The sequence below is a fragment of the Strix uralensis genome, chromosome 8, assembly GCF_047716275.1.
Source record: "Strix uralensis isolate ZFMK-TIS-50842 chromosome 8, bStrUra1, whole genome shotgun sequence".
Classification (NCBI taxonomy): domain Eukaryota; kingdom Metazoa; phylum Chordata; class Aves; order Strigiformes; family Strigidae; genus Strix; species Strix uralensis.
In genome coordinates, this window is record NC_133979.1 from 25,491,653 (window position 1) to 25,510,684 (window position 19,032).

A 19,032-nucleotide genomic window follows, 5' to 3' on the forward strand; every position below is an offset into this window, starting at 1 on the left:
TGAGCTGGAACTTTGTTCTTGGAAAAAGCTGAGGAGGACATGCATCTGCTTCTTGAGTACATGACAATGACCCAATAAAATGTGATGTAATGCAAAGACATTTAAGGCAATGATAGGATACATTAGCAGCTGAATATTCAGAGATTTTAACAGTAATATTTTACAAAGCTAATACAATCTCAGGTGGACTATTTCAAACAATTCCTTGATATCTGTTTTCAAGGAAGAGTCATTCACATTGAACCAGATTAAGAGAGAAGCTACTAACGTTATTGAATGAGTGTTATTTTATCAGAGTACCATAATTTTTGTCTTCAGTTAAAAAAAAAAAATTTAAAAAGAGATGGGGAAATGGGGGAAGACTCCCCATTTAGGTTAGCAGGCCAGCAACAGAACTGGAATGAAAAGCAGTCTATTTAAACCTTATACCAGTCACCTTAGAGTCAATAAAAATGACCCTTCATAGTTGTACGCTTTCCTCATAACATATGGCAGAATTCATCGAAAAGATTCACTGAATTGAGAGGATGATACTAAAGACAAAAAAATATTGAGAGGGTCTATGATCAGAATTAGTTATTAAATCAGCTACCTTAACCTATATAACGAAGCAAAACAGAACAAGTTTCTTCTTTTTGGACTGCTACCTCCAAACCCCCACTCCAAGCCTCTTGAACCCTTGCCACTGCCTTGATATATTTGAGACCACTGGGAGTACAGTTTGAAAACACTTCAGCAGATGAACCACTTTCTGAAAATTGAAACCTTTGTTTCAAAAACACATTCAAGACAAGCTGACTCACAGAAGGCCTTCCTGGACTCAGTCCAAGCAGAGAAAACTTGGAGAGAGAAAAAGATTGTTTTAGTGATCAGGATACAAATAAACAAAATGTGTATGAAACATTGGTATGCATCTGCACAGATATGAGGAAAAAAATAGCATTCATTCAAAGCTTATTCTGCTTTCTGACAGGTAATAATGGTTGTTAATGGGACTGACATTTCCACTGTACAATCAAAACATATTCTTCAAAACCTATTGCATAATTAACATTACTTACACACAATTCACATCAAATAACATCAAATTAGAAAGACTTATTGAGCTAGAGAACAGCATCCTGGAAAGCATCTTGTCCAGGTGTTAAAAGTGAGCCCTGATAACGTACCCAAGGCCATGCTGGGTTTCTTCTCTGTCACAGAAGTCCTCATTGTATTCTGCCATTGCTAATAGTAAAAGGTTACACACATAAATACAGGACTTTCAGGGACTCATTTCCTTTCTGTACATTTTCCCAAGAACAGTAATTGATCAGCCATACAGAAGACAGGTCGGTACATCTGGTAATGCATATGAAATGGCAGAAGGGACAGCAGGAGAGGCAGGAGCAAGGTTCATGTCTTTAACCACCTGATTAATGGGATGGTGTTGCCTGAGTAGCCTAAGATTAGGTAAAACAATAGGGTTTAAATTCTTGATTTCATTCTATCCTTATCAAATCAGATACTTGATGCAAATTCTATTTGCCCTCTAATTAAGCTTCTCGCTCATCTTCTAGAACAGAAACTAATCTATGCACACATCCATGCACAGATGCTTTCAGAAGCACTGCAGCTACTCCATATAAACATTTCAGCTGTGCTCTAATTGTAAGACAGAGGAAAGGCTAATGCGGAGTTAACCATGTGGCCTCTTTGCTGAACTAGAGACATGAAGGCCTGCAATAGCTTCCAATGAAACGACAAGGCAAAAAAATCCAATTACTTTTAATGTGGAGCTCACTCTTTACATGAACATCATAATATGCTGTAGTGCCTGAATGGTGACCTGGGAGGTGCCTTCCAAACCTAGAGTTTGTACGATTGGTAGGAACCTTGGAGACAAAAGCCCAATCATTTGTTGTTCTTTACAGACTCTAAAAAGGAACTTGATGTATCTTTTGGGTTTGTGGTGGGAGAAGGAGGTGTGAGAGACAGTCAGCAGTGATAGTCAATCAAACAGTTGTTAGAAACATGCTAAATAAAAGGTCTAGCTAAAAAAAAAAAACCTTCTTCTACAGACTTTGATGTCTCCAAACATTGATTGTGAATTGAACAAGAAAAAAATAAAGCAAGCTGAAAACGTGCTGTCAGGACTTTTATAACACCAGGCTTTTTTATGATTTTTTAATGCTCCAATGACAGATATATGAAAATGAGTGCAAAATGAACAGAAGAAAGAAAATAAAACCTCACTGTAGAATTTGCATAGACAAAGAAGAAACTATAATTTCTTAGCACTGACGACAGCATAACCATGGAATAACTTTCAGGAGAATTATTTTTGCAAAACACCAGTATGTTTCACATGCTTCGGTTTCTAATGTCATTGTTAAATCAAAGAGGTTTGGGGGTTTTTTCAGGCACGTAGAAGAGTTAAGAAATACGGAGCAAATTGTAACACTACCAGTAAGACTTTTAAAAAAATAAACTTGTTTATATTATTCCTCTCGATCAAGCCAACAGATAAAATAGCCTACAGATTTCCAGCACAGTACATGAGCATGCACAAAATATGGTAATTAAATCTTGCATGAAAGTTTATATAAAAGTGTAATTATATCTGACATTTCAGTTTATCACTTTTTGAGGATTTATGCAGGAGATAGGTGGTATGCAAGTCATATCTTACTGAATCTGAGAAGGACTAAATTTCACTCCATTTAGTCTTTGTTTCCTCTTCTCATTTTGCATACCAAACATTACATAGCTCAAGCTAGATTTTAGAAAAATTGTATACTTATGCTTTCTTAGAGCTAAGGGCTTGTCTACAGGATGTTATTCCAGACTACCTATAGTGGATTAATCCATGATGGATAACTCAAGTATAGAGACACATTATTCTGTGTTAGGAAACAATTTAGGATTTTACTTATTTAAAATATTACATTTGTATCACATAGAAAGGGATCTGAACATATGTTTTTATTTGGACATTTACAATTCAACTGCAATTGAATGCTGAAATTAATGTCACTGTTTAAAATAATTGTAATATAATATTGTACTGATCTTCACATATGTTAAAAGGTTCTAAATTTTAAATTGAAAGTTATTTTGCTAGCAGCTAATCTGGCATGTTGTTTCTGGCTATCATTTATCCATACGGTGTTATAAGCACCATAGTAAAAACAAAAATATAGTATTCAAAGAAATAAGAGTTAAATTTTTATGGAAGCAATTTGATTTCATTGAGTGAAACTGGAGAGTCGTTTAAATTAGCAAGGTACCACACCACATCTCTAGTTCCTAAGAGCAGTCAGCAGTGATAGTCAATCAAGCTATTGAGTTTTCATTTTGAGTAAATTAAGTTTTGCCTCCAAATAATGTATTTTATGTCAGAGTACTTCTCTGCCATATTCCTCAGATATGATATTTATATGGCTCTAATATCCCACTATATTTTACTTCTTTTATTGAGTTTTACCATATCCTAGATACTTTGAGCACTTACATGGGTTCAAATATAAAATTACATTCCATAGTCTACAGCAGCAGATTTGCAGTTCTACGCAGGACTGGAGATACTTTAACCAGACAAGGTGTGGGTTTTTTTAATAAATTAAAAATATTTAAGTTAGTGCAAAAGTTCAGCTGAAAGCATGCAAAGATTAGGTGTTAATGAGACTAGATCAAGAAAATGTATTTTAAGGAGTGCTGAAAAGAGACCCAGGATCAGATTTGCACAGTTTAGCCACTATTGTGTCAGCTGAGCTACAGTACTTGTCCACAAGCATCCTCTTAGGCTATAGAAAATAGGCAATCCAAGTAGCATCTCTCCCAAAGAAACAGTGAAAACTTAAGTCAAACTCCTTTGCTGAGAGCAGGCACAGACACTTTCAGGTCCAACACATAGCAATGTTCTAAGTCAGAGTAGCCTTACAGAGTGTCCCAGCCCAAATTCTGCAGAAACATACATGGTTAATAGACTACCTTGCAAGATTTCTGAAAAGTTCAGATACCCTGATGTCCCGAGAAGAAACATCCCATCCGTCTGAGCTCAAGCTGCCACTGGCAGAAATCTGCAAGTAGTTCGTGAGAATGTTGCTAAACTCCATCTCCTGAAAGGTGGAAGGGAGGAGTAGGAATAGACAGCGTACATCATGAGTGTATTGCTCAAATGTTTCTAAAGTTAGAAGTAATTATATATTGAAATTATATGAAAAAAATTAGCAATAAAGCAGATACTTAGGGAAATAGGTTCACAGCAAAGAGAGGAACAAATGAAACCAACTTTCTTAACATTGGTTCCTGAGTTTTAAACTTTCAAGGAAAAAAATCCTGAAATTTGTGCCCAAGTTTACCTTCCTCAAAACTATTTTTGGGATGTTATATCTAAAAGACCTTTTAAAACTTTTGAATAATTTTGATTTTTACTTCCTGTAAAATCCACTCTTACATCCCTGTCAGCACTCCAGTCTACCCAAAAAACCTTGGTGTAATAGTCCTACTGTAACAGTCACTTCATATGATGACGGTCTGTTCCCAAAGTGATTGAAGAGGCTAAATTATAGTCTAGCCCAGACTGAAGTTAGCACAGTGACACCAAAGATTAATTTGGCCATTTTTTCCAGTTTCATTTGTGTTCTTTTGTATTTGCACTTTTAACAAGAAAATAATTTAAAGGGAAAAATCTCCTATGTTTCTTGGTTGCCAAGACCGTAATTTGGAGAATTCTCTAATGAAAAGGAAAAGGATATCAATTCCAGAAGCAGTTTCTTATGGTAATTTTTATAGGTTTCAGTGCAGTAAAATCCAGCTTGGAAGCACTTAGGATCCATCTTTAAATTACATGTTGTATCCTTTTCTTCCATGGCATTTCTTCTGCTTTGTGATGGATGGATGGATGGATGGATGGATGGATGGATGGATGGATGGATGGATGGTCCAACAGAAGTTTGTAACAGATCTCACTGCCCATGAGAGTCCCCCTGCAGTAAAGGTTAATCCTGTCCCAGATCTTTGTGATCAACAGCACTATCCACACTCTTCACCACAAATTAGGTTAACAGTCACCTTTCTCTTCTCCTATTCCCTTCTTTGGGAAGGGAACATTATACCACCCTGGTCCAAATCAAGCCTTCCTTCCAGGAATCATTTTTCAAAACAGAGACAACTCTCCACAGATTCTCAGAAGTCAGAATACAGGCAGGCTGGAATATAGCACAGAGATATTCAAGTAAGATTTAAGCAAGCTGGATCAGTATTAGAATTGGCAAAGTATTTAATGCAGGTTAATTCACCCGGTTCCTCAAAGGGCGCTGGAAAGATTTAGTAGTTAATTATGTGTTGAGGCAGCACGCCCAGGGCACTGTGCTGTGACAGGAGACAGAAGGACCCATTCTCCGCTCTGTAGCTGATCTGCTTCATAACCATGAACCACTTTGCCTGCCTCTCCTCCCCTTGTGAATCTGTCTTGCTCATTAAAAGTGTAAGGTTTTCTAGGGCAAGGAACGTTTTTTGTCACAGGTAAAATCCTTGATGTGTTGCAGTCAACAGTAAAACTCCAAGCTCTAAGCATTCCAAGTTTTAATTCTATGCGTTCATAAACTGTTTATCACAGTGAGGACCCTACTTCAGTTTCTAGGTGCTATATTGCAAACAAATTATAGCTGTAAAGCATCTTTTAAATTATTGTTTTGAAACAAAGCAATAGAATCTTTCTTAGCTAGGAGGGTATCTTTATCCAAATATTTGATTAAATCCCAAATCTTCCATAGAGAGAAAAGAAATTTTTTAATCATAAAAGAAATTCATGAAAAATAGGCATTTTTTCCTCATCCACTGACTGGGTACACTTCAGACAAATCAACATCATATATTGGAACCCAGACAATGTGAGATATTTGGAAGAGGGAGGAGAGAGAAAAGGGGGAAAGGTTAGGAAAAAGGAAAAAACAAAAGCAGATCACAGGTTTGAAAGACATTTAAAGAGTTTGGAATTGCTTTGAATACACCACTCTGAGCTGTTGAGGTATGACAAATTTGGGCTTTGTTTTAAACTGGCGTAACAGTAAGTGCTGTTACTGAGAATGCTTTTAATATTTCAACTTAAAGATATCCTTTAGGGTGACATATTGCAAACACGCTTTCTGTTTTGTTTTCAATTTTTCTTTGTTGTTGTTGGAGTTGCAATGTAAATATGCACCATATTTTCCTCTGCATCTTCCTCATTATACTCATTTTAAAGTCTTCTCTATGAAGTATCTTTCTCCCAGCACCATAACATGTGGGAATATATGTCAGTAGCCTGTCTCTATTCCAAGTTTGACAATGAAAATATTCTTAATAGCTTAACTATACCATGGCAGAAATTGTGAAGGTAGGCAACAACATATGAATCTCATCTACAAACATTGAAGATGACTTCCTGAGCAGGCCACAGCAAAGTGTGAAATAAACAAATGATCTGCAGGGGGGCAGAAAGGAGTAAATCCCTTGTATGATAAAAGCAAAGCAAAAAAGGCACACTTGTTGATACAAAGAGGAATTTCCTAGTTTTATTCCTTTCTTGCTTCACCGTGGCTCTGGTTCCTTCCATGCAAGTCTCTCCTTTTCCCCCTTTACTTCACATGAGAATTAAGAAATTTAGGATTCCTTTAACAACCTATTGCTCCATTTCACTCAACAGCCACTGCTGTCCATTTCAACAGGCTCAGTGCCATGATAATGCTTCCAGAAAAGTCTTGCTTTCCTTATTTTTCATGAATTCACTCTTAATTCACCCAGTCAGCACCAACCTGTGCTGTCCTATTTGAAATCCAAGGATGAATTCATGATTGCTACGTAAGCAGGTTGGTGGCTACCAGAAGCAAAAAACAGAAGAGTGCTCCCTAAGAAAGGAAACCTACATTATGTTGTTATGACATGTTTTCTAAATCATGCTTTCTAGACTGCAATATTCTTCGATAGCTATTATGTTCCTATAGCAACTACAAGTACTTGCTGTGGACCACTGTGCAAGAGACTGTACAAACCAGAAATGGTCCTCGCTGTAAATTCAAAAAAATTCTAAGTGGGGGATAAAGATGCTTGGAAGAAAAAATACAGATTATTGTTCCACAAAATAGTATGTGATATCACTGTATCAGCAGACTCATAACTGGCAAATTTATTGTAAATATCACAGTAAATGAGAGGTTTGAGGAAAGATGGAGCCTAAGGGCACAAAGATGGTAGTTTGAATATGCTAGCTGGTGTCTGAACATGCATGTGGGGTTGTCAGAAGGCAGGATTTGCTGCTGTTAGTAATGAATAGGATTGATAGGATTCAACATTTTCCTAAAATTGAAAAATTTTGTGTTATTCCTGTTTAAATTTATCATCAATTGTGGGTTTTTTCAATTCCATACTTTAACAATTTTACAAAACATTATATCACTACGACCAAAAACGATTTTGAAGAATTATTCTTCCATACACCTTATAATTTGTACATGAGATATTACATTGACTTTAGGTGTTGAAATTAGGTGTGTTATTTTTGTACTACAGAACTTGTCATTGCTTTCCTGAATTTAAATTTGACTATAAAAAATCTCTCATTAAATTTTTAAGCATGCTTAGATTATTAAATTTCAAAACAAAGCAAGAACTGAATTAAGTGCTAGGAAAAAAAAAATAACTCAATCTGTCAGAATCAGAATTGTCAAATGCATCACTCTGTGCAGCACTGCGTTTGCTATTTTCCTGTTTGCCTTTAATACCTTCTTTGAATAATGTTCAACTACATTTTTTGCTTTGTTTTTCTAAGAGAACCAAACTCATCTTTTATCTTGAATTTATGGGCACAAATCAAACAAATCTCATTGTTCAGGCATGGTATAGGCAGAGAGGGGTTCTCAGCATCCCACTAGTAAATTCAGCAAATGACAACACATCACATTTCTGATGCTGAAAGACAATTTAGATACTTGTTTCTGTATTTTCTGGCCCAATTCTACTACTACGTAGAGAGTAACCACACTTTCAGTTTTCTGAAGGTTGTGTTATAATAACCACTTAACAATTTGTAAGACTCACTGTTATTTTTAGTATCTGAGTTGTTGAAGGTAAATGAGATTTGCACTGAAGAACAGATCTGTTTTCAAACAAATTTCTTCAGAAGTTCTTCCGTTTGATCAAGCTTAGTGTTTTAAATTTTTTTTCTGAAGATTAAGGAAGCTAATCATTCACTGCTAGTGGGTCATTCCTTTTTAATTATAACATTATTGGTTACACTCAGAAGGTGGTGGGATTTTTTGTTGTTGTTGGGCTGGATGATTTTTTTTTTTCCAAATATGCACATTTCAAGAATTGAAAGCACAAAGTTTTATCTAGATTTTGATTGTTGTCATATTTGAGAAACTGTTCAGATGTGCTGGTGGGTCTTTCTGAGGAAAATTGGCCACATTCTCCTACAGTTGTCATGTATTTAATCATACTGACTCCAACTAGAAAAGACACCAAGTTGGAACCACTCTTTTAGGAGACGTGAATATCCATTGTAGCAATGCCACTTGCAACATCAGAATAAGTCTGTTTTGTATTCAAATGGATATATTAATATTTCAAAGGGAACAAGAAAGGCAAAGTAGTCTTTTGTGGAAAATTAGCCCATTCGTGAGTGCAATGAGGAATACACAGACTGGATTGCAAAGTAGATTGGATAGGATTTAGATCCTTCGACAGCTTCCACATACTTTCCACCAAATCACAGTTCATAGATACAGTTTTCCTGAACTGCCTTACATTATTCCAATACACTATCTAGTGTAAAGACATAAATATGATGAAGAATTAGAGTCCAGGACACTTTCTATACTCACTAATTTCATTTTTAAAGTGGTAATTACTGCTAAAAGTCTTCCCAATCCTGATCCTCTGAAATACTCATCCTCCCAATCAATGTGTATAGAAAATAGACAATTCTGTAAGCTGTTCATTCTTCCAGCACTTAAGGAAGTTTGGTTTGTTTTTCCTAATAAGAAAAAGGATGTATTTAAGAAATTGAATAGATAACTTGACACAGGAATGAGATAAATTGTAATTCTCTCAAACCAGAGGATACACTGAATCATTTAAGAACTCTGCAGCAAAATTTGCTTCTTGGCAAAATGCTTAAGCATATTGCTATGACAGTGATTTGTCTTTTTTCTTTCCCCGGCACTTCAAGATATGGATGGTAGATTTCTAGCATTTTTAAGTGTCTGGCTGTTGTGCTCCTTCATCATCGCAACATACACACACTAAGAAGTCTGAAAAACTGGCTGGACAATTTTCCTTCCATTTCTTAAATTCAAACTGTTTTTCGCTGCAAGGTATTCTAATAATCCGTTCTCACACCTTTTTTTGATTGTCTCATCTATTCTACACATTATTCTACCCACCCTGTTTGAAGACTACAGTGCAGCAAACCACCCAGGTTCCCTAAGACGTGACTCTAGATAACAATCTACTAAAAACTAGAAGTACATTTATTTATTTATATGTGATATTAGGCTGTAATTGACAGGCTGCTTTTTTATAGAAATTAATTTCATTATCTCATCTGAAACTGAGAACTACTCAAAGATTGATCAGTAATGGAATGTGAACATTATGGAAGCAGTTTGCATATGGTGTGAGGAAAAAAAATTTAGATGGATTTCAAGAATTGAGCCATGTGAACAAAATGAGAATGAAAACATTTAACAAGACATTGAGCAGATATAAACAAGACAGAACTGAAAGAGATATTGACACAACTAAATGATTTAATTGTAAGTTCCAGTTGTGTGAATGAATAGAAAAAGGGAAATTAGTTATGAAAAATTATGCAAGACTTGACTATCACCTAGATGTGGGGATCACAAAGAAATGCTGATAAAATGATTACTGCATAAATGACAGGCAAAGGTTAGCTTTGTTCTCAATGATTAAAAAGGAGGAAAGGAACAACATGATGAAAACACTAAGGGCTTCGTTTTAGCCATTTTCCATATGAACTAAAATCCAAACAACAATAAGATCATGTCAGAATAGCTAAAGCTTTAGTCTGGATGGAGGGAAACAGGTGTGAAGATGAAAGAGTGAGAAGATGGATCTGCATGTCATCTGCACAGCAGCAATTCTTGAAGGACAGATTCCTTGGTTAATGGAATGAGCTTAAAAAACACAAAATCAAGGAGGCCAGGCAGAACAAGATTTAAAGGAGGGACACCTACCACTTTCAGTGGATAACAGCACCAGTCATGAGGTTTTGCTTGGATGAAGGAGAGGCTTTGGCAAAGGTATTTCAATTATGGTTAAGGCATAAAAGTGTACTGGAGAAGAACTAGGATGAAATAGATATGTTGTCCTCATCTTTTCTAAAAAGAACAAACACTTATGAGTATCTTCCTGCAGGAGAAACTAATCATTCTCACTGGCTGTCTCTCAGCTTCCCTAATGCCACAGCATTATATTGGAAGTTTGAGAACCCAAGGCTGATTGTTGTTCAATTATACAATTTTGGAGTGCATTTACAATGAACACCAAAGTCTTGACTCTAAACTTGGCATTATTTTCAATGGCATCTGACTCTGTACAGATGTGACAAACTGTGCCCTAAGACTTTTACTGCAGGTTTTAATTTCTAATGCCATTCATGTGCTCATTTGCAGGTCTAGACCTATAATGCTTTGTTAGCTTGAACAGCTGTGTTTTTATGGCTGGACTAGATTTGAATGAAAGTTTAAAAGCTTGTGTGTACTTATTGTATATGTCCAATTAATCTTCACTCTGTAAGAACGAAGTTTTTCCCTTCTTTTTGCTACATCACAGTTTTTATGCTTGCTTTGGACTGCAAACCTGGCTCACACTTCAAGTTAAGAAGGCTGAGGTACTGCCCTAATAATCCCTAACATGTTTAAACAGATGTTTATAGCTGCTGGCGTACCTAAGCTCTTGTTTTAATTCATGAAGTTACTTGTTAAACCTGAGTAAGACATGGGGTTTCTAGTGATAAAGTGTGGGTTTTGCTATGTTTGATTGCTGGTGTATGAATGCCAACACCTGAAGTGTTCAAACTAAATGACTAGTATAGATATGGGTTTTAAATCTCATAGCAACAAAGCAGAATAATTTTATCTTATTCATTTTATAATATCTAGAAAAGACATCAGGTCTTCATTGTGTTGGGTACTATGTGCATTAGAAAAGCCATTTTCTTCGACATCAATGGACTAAACAGAAGACAAAACTGATGTCTCTTTTTCCATTTTATAGGCAAGTAACTGAGACATGGACAGGTTAAATAGTTTGCCCATGACCATGCAGCAGACCACAGCTGAGCAGACTGAACACAGCTTTTCAGGGTGCTGGCAGGGCCTTAGCCTAGACCAGTCTGGTTTTCTGAGACATTGCTACAGTCTTCCCATCACTTCTGATAGCACAATTTAGGCCAGTAAACTTTAGATTTCAGATTAATGTCTTTGCCACTGCATACTCATTATGGATGTTAACATAGTATAGACTATGTGGTTAAAATGGACTACTACACATTGATATGTAATACCGCCATTTACCATAACTGACATGGGACAGAAAACTGGCAGATCAGGAGTCCTGTAAACTAAGTTCACATTGGTATTCTTAAAATCTTATTTTAAATACTTTGTCTGTATATATATGTATCAAGTTAGGACAAAGCATCAAAAAGGAATATATTATCTGACCAAGATTGTCAATTTGTGTAGCAAAGTATTTTGTGATAAATTTTGAGGGAGGCATATTTAAAAATCCAGTTCTGGATTTATAAAATCCATATGAACCTGCTTATTCAAAAAGGGCCAACAGAAGATTTTCGTAACTCATTTGATTCATCAGATTGCTCTGCAGATGGCGATAAAATTTATTTTCTATTTAAAGAGTGTCTCGCCTCATCATAATCAAGGAAATACACTTTCCAACTTAACCAAAAACTTGGCAAGGAGAAAATGCTGCATTAGCACCAAGTAATCCCATACAAAAAGCCTGTCTCCCATCTTACTTGTTTTGCTGTGCCAAAAATATTTTTAAAAGACCACAAAGTAGACTTCTCATATTTTTCTGTGAAATATTCACTCTCACTTTTAAACACACATGCTCTCAGGACTCCAACAATTGGCTCAGCCTGGCCTGCACCACATGAAATAGATATTTCCCTTCCTCACAAACAGATCTGTGGGAAGTTAGAGCATCTCTAGGCTGTCAGGAGAGGGGCAGAGAAGCATAGCTGGCTAATTGCCTCCTCAGGCCTTCTGGTGTGAAGGGGAAATGTCCTGGGAGGAAACCAAGGTCTTCCAGAGCACATCCTCAGAACTTTCAGATACAGCTGTTGAATCGTTTTTCCACAAAGGAGAGAAAGGGAAGGGCTTTCCCAGAAGACTTGGAAATCAGAGCTCTTAAGTTAGGTGTCAGAGGATCCAAGGCAAAAGTTGGGAAGATAAAAGGGGAGAAAGACTGCATTTAGCTCCAAGATGAGCACGGAGCCACTAGGACAAAGTACCCTGTTTCCAAAAGCAAGTGACAGTTGGTGAACGGCAAATCCAAGACATTTCCCTGGAGCCCTGGGACAGGAGTAGGCTGCAGACGAGGTGAAAGTCTGCATAAATGGCATTATCAGAAAGGTAAGTCATGTTTCTTACTGCACTTCCACAGTAATATTTAACTGGCTTTTCCTGGAAGCTCATCTGGGGAAGAAAATGGCAAACAAGGAATATGCAGGTGACACTCAAGCTTTGATAGTTTGCTGCTTAGCTGTGTTATTGGTGCTGAGTGGTTTGCAAAGGTGACCTTTTCTTTACTTGCACTTATATGCTATTCCCGTGACAGTGAATTCAGGAAAATTATCATTCAAATATTTTAGCAAAGTTGTAACTCTACTCAAGAATTGTCATCATTTGGATACAAAGGGAACTACCATCACTCTTATTTGTGCAGCTCTCACTTTCCAAAAGCAATTTCTATACAAACTTCTTCACAGTAAAAATTAATGACAACTCCACATGCCTTCTTGAGATTGAAAATTTGCTAGCAAGCTAAGAAACAAAATCTTGGATGACTCTGAAGCATTTCTGGTGACTCTCCAAAAGAATACTTAACTGTGTTAATTCAGCAGTTCAGCTATATATTTTCCTAATCAGGTGGTTCTTGTTTTTAAATGGATAAAACTCCCTTCATTAAACAATAGAAAGGTCTCAGAAATAATTTATCAAGTCATTCAAAAATACAGCTACAGATATAACAAATATTTCCTCACCACCAAAAATGCTTTAAAAGTACATTTGCAATTGTAATATAGCAGAAAAATCTTTATAATATAAAGTTTTCTAGATCCAAACTTGCTGCTAGGAGTGAAACCTTCATGATAGAATCAAGGCAGATCTTTGGGAAGCTAATGGCATGACCATACATTGAACCACGGGGAGGTATAGCATGAATATGTATAGCTCAGTTAGGGCAAATGACAAACAATGGTTTATTGTATGGAGATAAATTTTTTTTTAAATTGTTTTCCTTCAAGGTGCAAACCAATTTAACAAATAAATACTCAAAGCCTTTTATTAAAGTTTCATCTTGAGTTTTCATATTTAAAGTATATAGATTTGAGGAATATTTTCAGGTTTCATACTGCAGTGTGGTAGCATCTCCTATATTAATGGCAATGGGACTAATAGTTACAAAGGAAACATAAACGAACATTTTAATTGAAATTTAGTAAGTTTTACCATGCAAGAGGAAGGAAGGAACTTGAGGATAGCAGCATAGATCATATGGGACTTTGAAATCTAATGGCTAAATAATCTTATAATGCACAAAATCTTTACTTAACCTGAACACTGAGTAATTATTTGCCGGTATCTGGCAGTTATTGGCAGGGTTTCTTTTATTCGGTTGCTAAACAAAATGCAAAATCATAACCCTTAAGACAAAACCAGGATTACAGATGAAACTACTTTTTTGTTAAAAGTGTGTATAATTGTAATTCTACTTTGCTTAAAATATCTTGAGAGATCATAGATGCTTATGCCTGAGGCAGCAAAGAATAACAAACCTAAACACAAGTCCTTCCTGTAAGGGTACTACTGCAATACACCAGCTATGCTTCAGTGGGATTGTTGTCATCAAATATACATGAAAGACCAAGCCCCCTACTTGACTAGATATGACAATTTAACATTGCCTCTTCCATTGCAGTGACATGATCATAAACATATTATCAAGTCCTGCAGTGTGATCAACAACAGATGTAAAATTAAGAGTTGACAAGTTTTAGCAGGTAGCTGAGTCTTACATATCTTCTGCCAAATTTAATGTTCACTTCCAAAAATCTTCCAGGCAACTCTTTTTTAAAGACTTCAGAAAGTACTCATATTTTTCCTTTCTATTCTTGCAGTTAGTACCAGTGTTCTGAAAAATTAGTATTCAGATGTTGTTTCTTTCAGGACAATTTGCCTTTCCTTATTTGTTTGCCTTTATTTTATTATTTTGCACAGAAAAGTAGATCCAGGAAACAAGTTACCTTTTTTTTAATTCACAACCTGAATGACAACACACTGCATGAACTAAGGCAAAAAATTCAACTAGTAAATGATGTATTGCAACCCTAATTTTTAGGAAATATATCAAAGACATACTCTAAGAAAACATTATGATCAAAATCCAGCAGCACAAGAAAAGTGCAAAGGGAAAACCAAATATAAACATATCTAGTACCAAAGACATGTCACACTAACTTAGTCACCAGCTAGTAACCAGGTAGTCTAACCCAGACTCTTACCAGAGACAAAAGTTCCTGAATCTCATTTGGAGCAGATCATTTGGTTTTACAAAACTGAATGATCAGAAAAGAAATCAGGCTACACCTGAGCATGAATTCAAACTGCCTCAAACATATAGCTATGCAGGAAAATGTATATCCATACCAAACAAATGCCAATATGATCTCCCTTGGTATGACATACTACCAAGACAGAGCCCTAACAAAATGAGAGGGATTGTGCATGGCTTTGTGTGTGTGCCTGTCAGCTCTTAAAGGCTTGTGCATTACAGGAAATTTCAGTACATTCGTTCTTCCAAGTAATTCTTTCCTCACCTGTATCAGATATTCATCATATTTAACTAGGTTCTTGACATTATAATCTAAAGAGACAACTTTTCTCCCAAGAGCACTTAAGACTCCAGTATTCTCTGCATATAATTCCAATTCATATCAAACAGACAAGAACCTTATGAAGTTCAACAAAAAACAAATGTAAGGTCTTGCACCTGGGAAAACATAATCCAGGAGTGCTGCACAGGTTGAGATCTACCTGGCTGGGGAGCAGCTCTGTGGAAAAGGACCTGGGGGTCCTGCTGGACAACAAGCTCAATATGAGTGAACAGTGTGCTGCGGCAGCAAAGAAAGCCAACAGGATGCTGGGTTGCATCAACAAGAGCATCACCAACAGAGATAAGAAGTCATTATCCCACTCTACTCAGCACTTGTCTGTCCACACCTGGCATCCTGTGTTCAGTTTTGGTCCCTGCTATGCAAAACAGATGTGGACAGGCTGGAGAGGGCCCCGAGAAGGACCACAAAGATGATCAGGGGACTGGGCAGTCTGTCATATGAGGAAAGGCTGAGAGATTTGGCTTTGTTCGGCCTTGACAGAAGAAGGCTTAGGGGAGACCTTATCGCCGTGTTCCAGTATGTAAAGGGTGGCTGCAAAGAAGATGGAGACTCCCTTTTTACAAGGAGTCACGTGGAAAAGACAAGGGGTAATGGGTAAAAGTTACTGCTGGGGAGATTCCAACTGGACACGAGAGGAAAATTTTTCACAATGAGATAACCCACTGGAATAATCTCCCCAGGGAAGTGTTGGATTCACCAACACTGGACACTTTTAAGATTCAGCTGGACAGGGTGCTGGGCCATCTTGTCTAGATGGTGCTTGTGCCAAGAAAGGTTGGACCAGGTGACCCTTGAGGTCTCTTCCAACCTGGTATTCTATGATTCTAGTTAATAATTAACCAATAAGCCATGACAGGTAATGCACCTATTATTTGATGGTTAACTCCCATGGCTTTATAAAGCATATGGTACCAATGCATGTGTCTATTCCCTTTGGGTATAATTACATTTCAAAAGCCATTTCCTGGAGTTGCTGGTATATTTTCTCTTTGGATAAATATTTCTGTCTTCCATGGATTACACTGGTATTTTTCTTGAACTGTATAATATGATTGACAAGTGTTGATGGGAGGATTTAGTTGTGCTATGTCAAGTTCAAAGTTTAGTGTTCAACCTATGATATGGCTTAATCATGACAGTATTATACTGAAACATGAACACCAATCTTCTAAACCAAATTTTAGTCCCAAGACTAAGAATCATTCATACTTAAAACTTAAACACAGAAGTTTCTGATCATTAATTCCCTTACTGCTAGTTTACCCTAAAACCCGTGTTAATATGGTAGGAACAATGGTGGTATAATGATCACATTCATGTGATTTATTGAAGATCTTTAATCTATCCAGTACCACTGTAAACTCTCTTTTTCTCAAACTAAAAAAGCCAAATCATAAGACAGCCATCTGCAGCATGGGGAAAGCAAAGGACAAGGGCAAGGACAAAGGAGACTTACATTTAGCCTAAGACATTATTAAGGCCTAAAATGCCGTGGAAGAGTGAAATGTGAACTACAGTGCCTGGATCATGTAAGTCAAAATGGATGTTTACCTTAACAAAGGAACTAAGTATGTACTGTGGTTGCTGAGAAATATCATCTTTAATGAAGTCACATTCCCTCTCAATTATACTGAACTTCTACATCATGGTATGGCCAAGAAACAAGTAACAGAGCCATGCTGACAATGTATGGTCACATGTCAGCCATTTGAACCCACAATAGGACAGGAACTTTTTTTTAAAGCATTTCACACTCTTGCTCCTATTGCCCTAATATCTTTAGAGCAGTAAAAAAAAAAAAAAAAAAAATCTGTAAATTGCAAAATTGTTTAGCATTTTTTTAACTGGGATTCTTCATTTAAATGTTCTCCTTCCCTGAAATTTCTATCCTCAACCTTGTACAAGTCACTCCCCCTGTATAAACCTTTATAAATCTAATTCTGAAACTTGAAAATACCTTGGGTTTAACTACAGTTAACTGAGGGTTTGTAAGATGGGCCATAAATAGTTCAATGAATGTTTAGGCCATTTAAATTAAAATTTCCAGGAGCTTGAAAACAAAACTGAATTTCTTCATAAGGAAAAATAATTATGGTTGTGTTATAAAGTACGGGTAGTGAAGTACTAAACCAGATCAAAAGGTTATGAAATCAACCCTTATAAAAAGGTAGTGATAACTATAGGTAACTAGGAGAGAATATTGGAATGAAAAGGTGATAATCCTGTTTAAGAAGCCTGGAACAAAACCTGAGAATTGCAATTAATGAATAAAACAGAATTGAGGGGAAGGGGGAAGGGATAGCCATAAAAATCACATAAAACGAGTTTGTCATTTCCTTTAGTGAATGATGGGGACCCAGACAAAAAATGTTAGGTTTGATCTGTTTTGCTATACTTTTTCTTCTGAAACACAAAAACAGAAATCCTGCTGACAGATTCAGGGCACACTTTGCAGCAGTTAAAAGTGGTGATTGCTCTACTACTATTCCTTCCCATTTTGTTCTATTCAGTTATGACTTCCATGACCTCTGTCTACACCTCCCAAAAAAGGTTTCCAGGACACCTAACACAGGAAAGCAGTCCTAACCAAACTTATTATTTCTAGTTATTAAATAGCAGATCCACTAAAACTACCTGAAGATTTCTTTTCTTGTTTTTCATACATTTTATGCTATATCAATTTGCTCCCCATTACCTTTATTTTTTAAATTAACCATTTCTAAATGCCACTTGTTTGTTTTCTCCTTCATTCATTTCTAATATCTGGTATGATACCTCGGTCATTCACTTTGACATCAGTAGGCCACAGCAGAAAGCTGCCAGTAATACTCTATTATTCGGAGATATTTCACTTCTTATATTCTAAATTAATATTGTGCTTCTTCATTCATTTGAAAGATTTGAATCAAGGGAAGCCTACCAACATCTCCATGATACTTTTCTTTCTCTAACCATTCAGAGGCCTGAAGGTCACTCCCCCCCCCCAAAATCTTATCTCCATTGTCATTATTATGAAACTATTCTGTTCTAAAAAAACTTTTCTTTTTTGCCACCTTTAACTGCCAGACACTGACAGCTTCAAAACATTCAAAGTTACTGAAATGACATATTTGTCTCAGTTCACATTTCCTCCAAAACACAGAACTCTGATACGCCCCTATTTTGTAGAAGAGTGTTACCAAATGGAATGAATCATAGATAAGAATGAAGTCAACTAAGTTACTATTTTATCCCTAATTTGTTTAGGTTTTCCCAATTGTTAGTAGTTATGGAAAAGAATATACTGATATATATATATACATACTTGGGATAAGTTCCCTAAGAAAGCAAGATTTATGTTATCTGCCTGCCCCCTCCTAGTAACTTTTGCATTCATTACCCAGCAGAGAAGTAGAGTCTTTAATCTTGTTAATAATACGTTAATGTTTTAACAATAGCTTGATGAGTAGATGCCCCTTTGGTGGGAAAGGCAGTCATAGCACATCAGCTGTGATGAGAAACCAGTGCAATCCACACAGGAGAAAAACACTCCAGAAGTTTGGAACAGCATTTATACTTCATTGCATGTCACAAGACAAATTCATGGGAAAAAAAGGATTCACTGGTTCTGCTCCTTGTTAAATTAATTGCAAGCTCAAGCTGCCTGTCAATAAGTGCCTTTAGGGAGATTAGAATATGGAAGTGATGCATTACTTTTAGGTATTATTACTTTTTTTTAACCAATGCAGTAAAAATCGTGCAGTACAAGTAATACTAAAATTTTATAGTTCTTTAGGATTATGCCACAATCGACATTAAAACATCTATAGTTAAATGTATAGGCAAGAAATATGTACTGA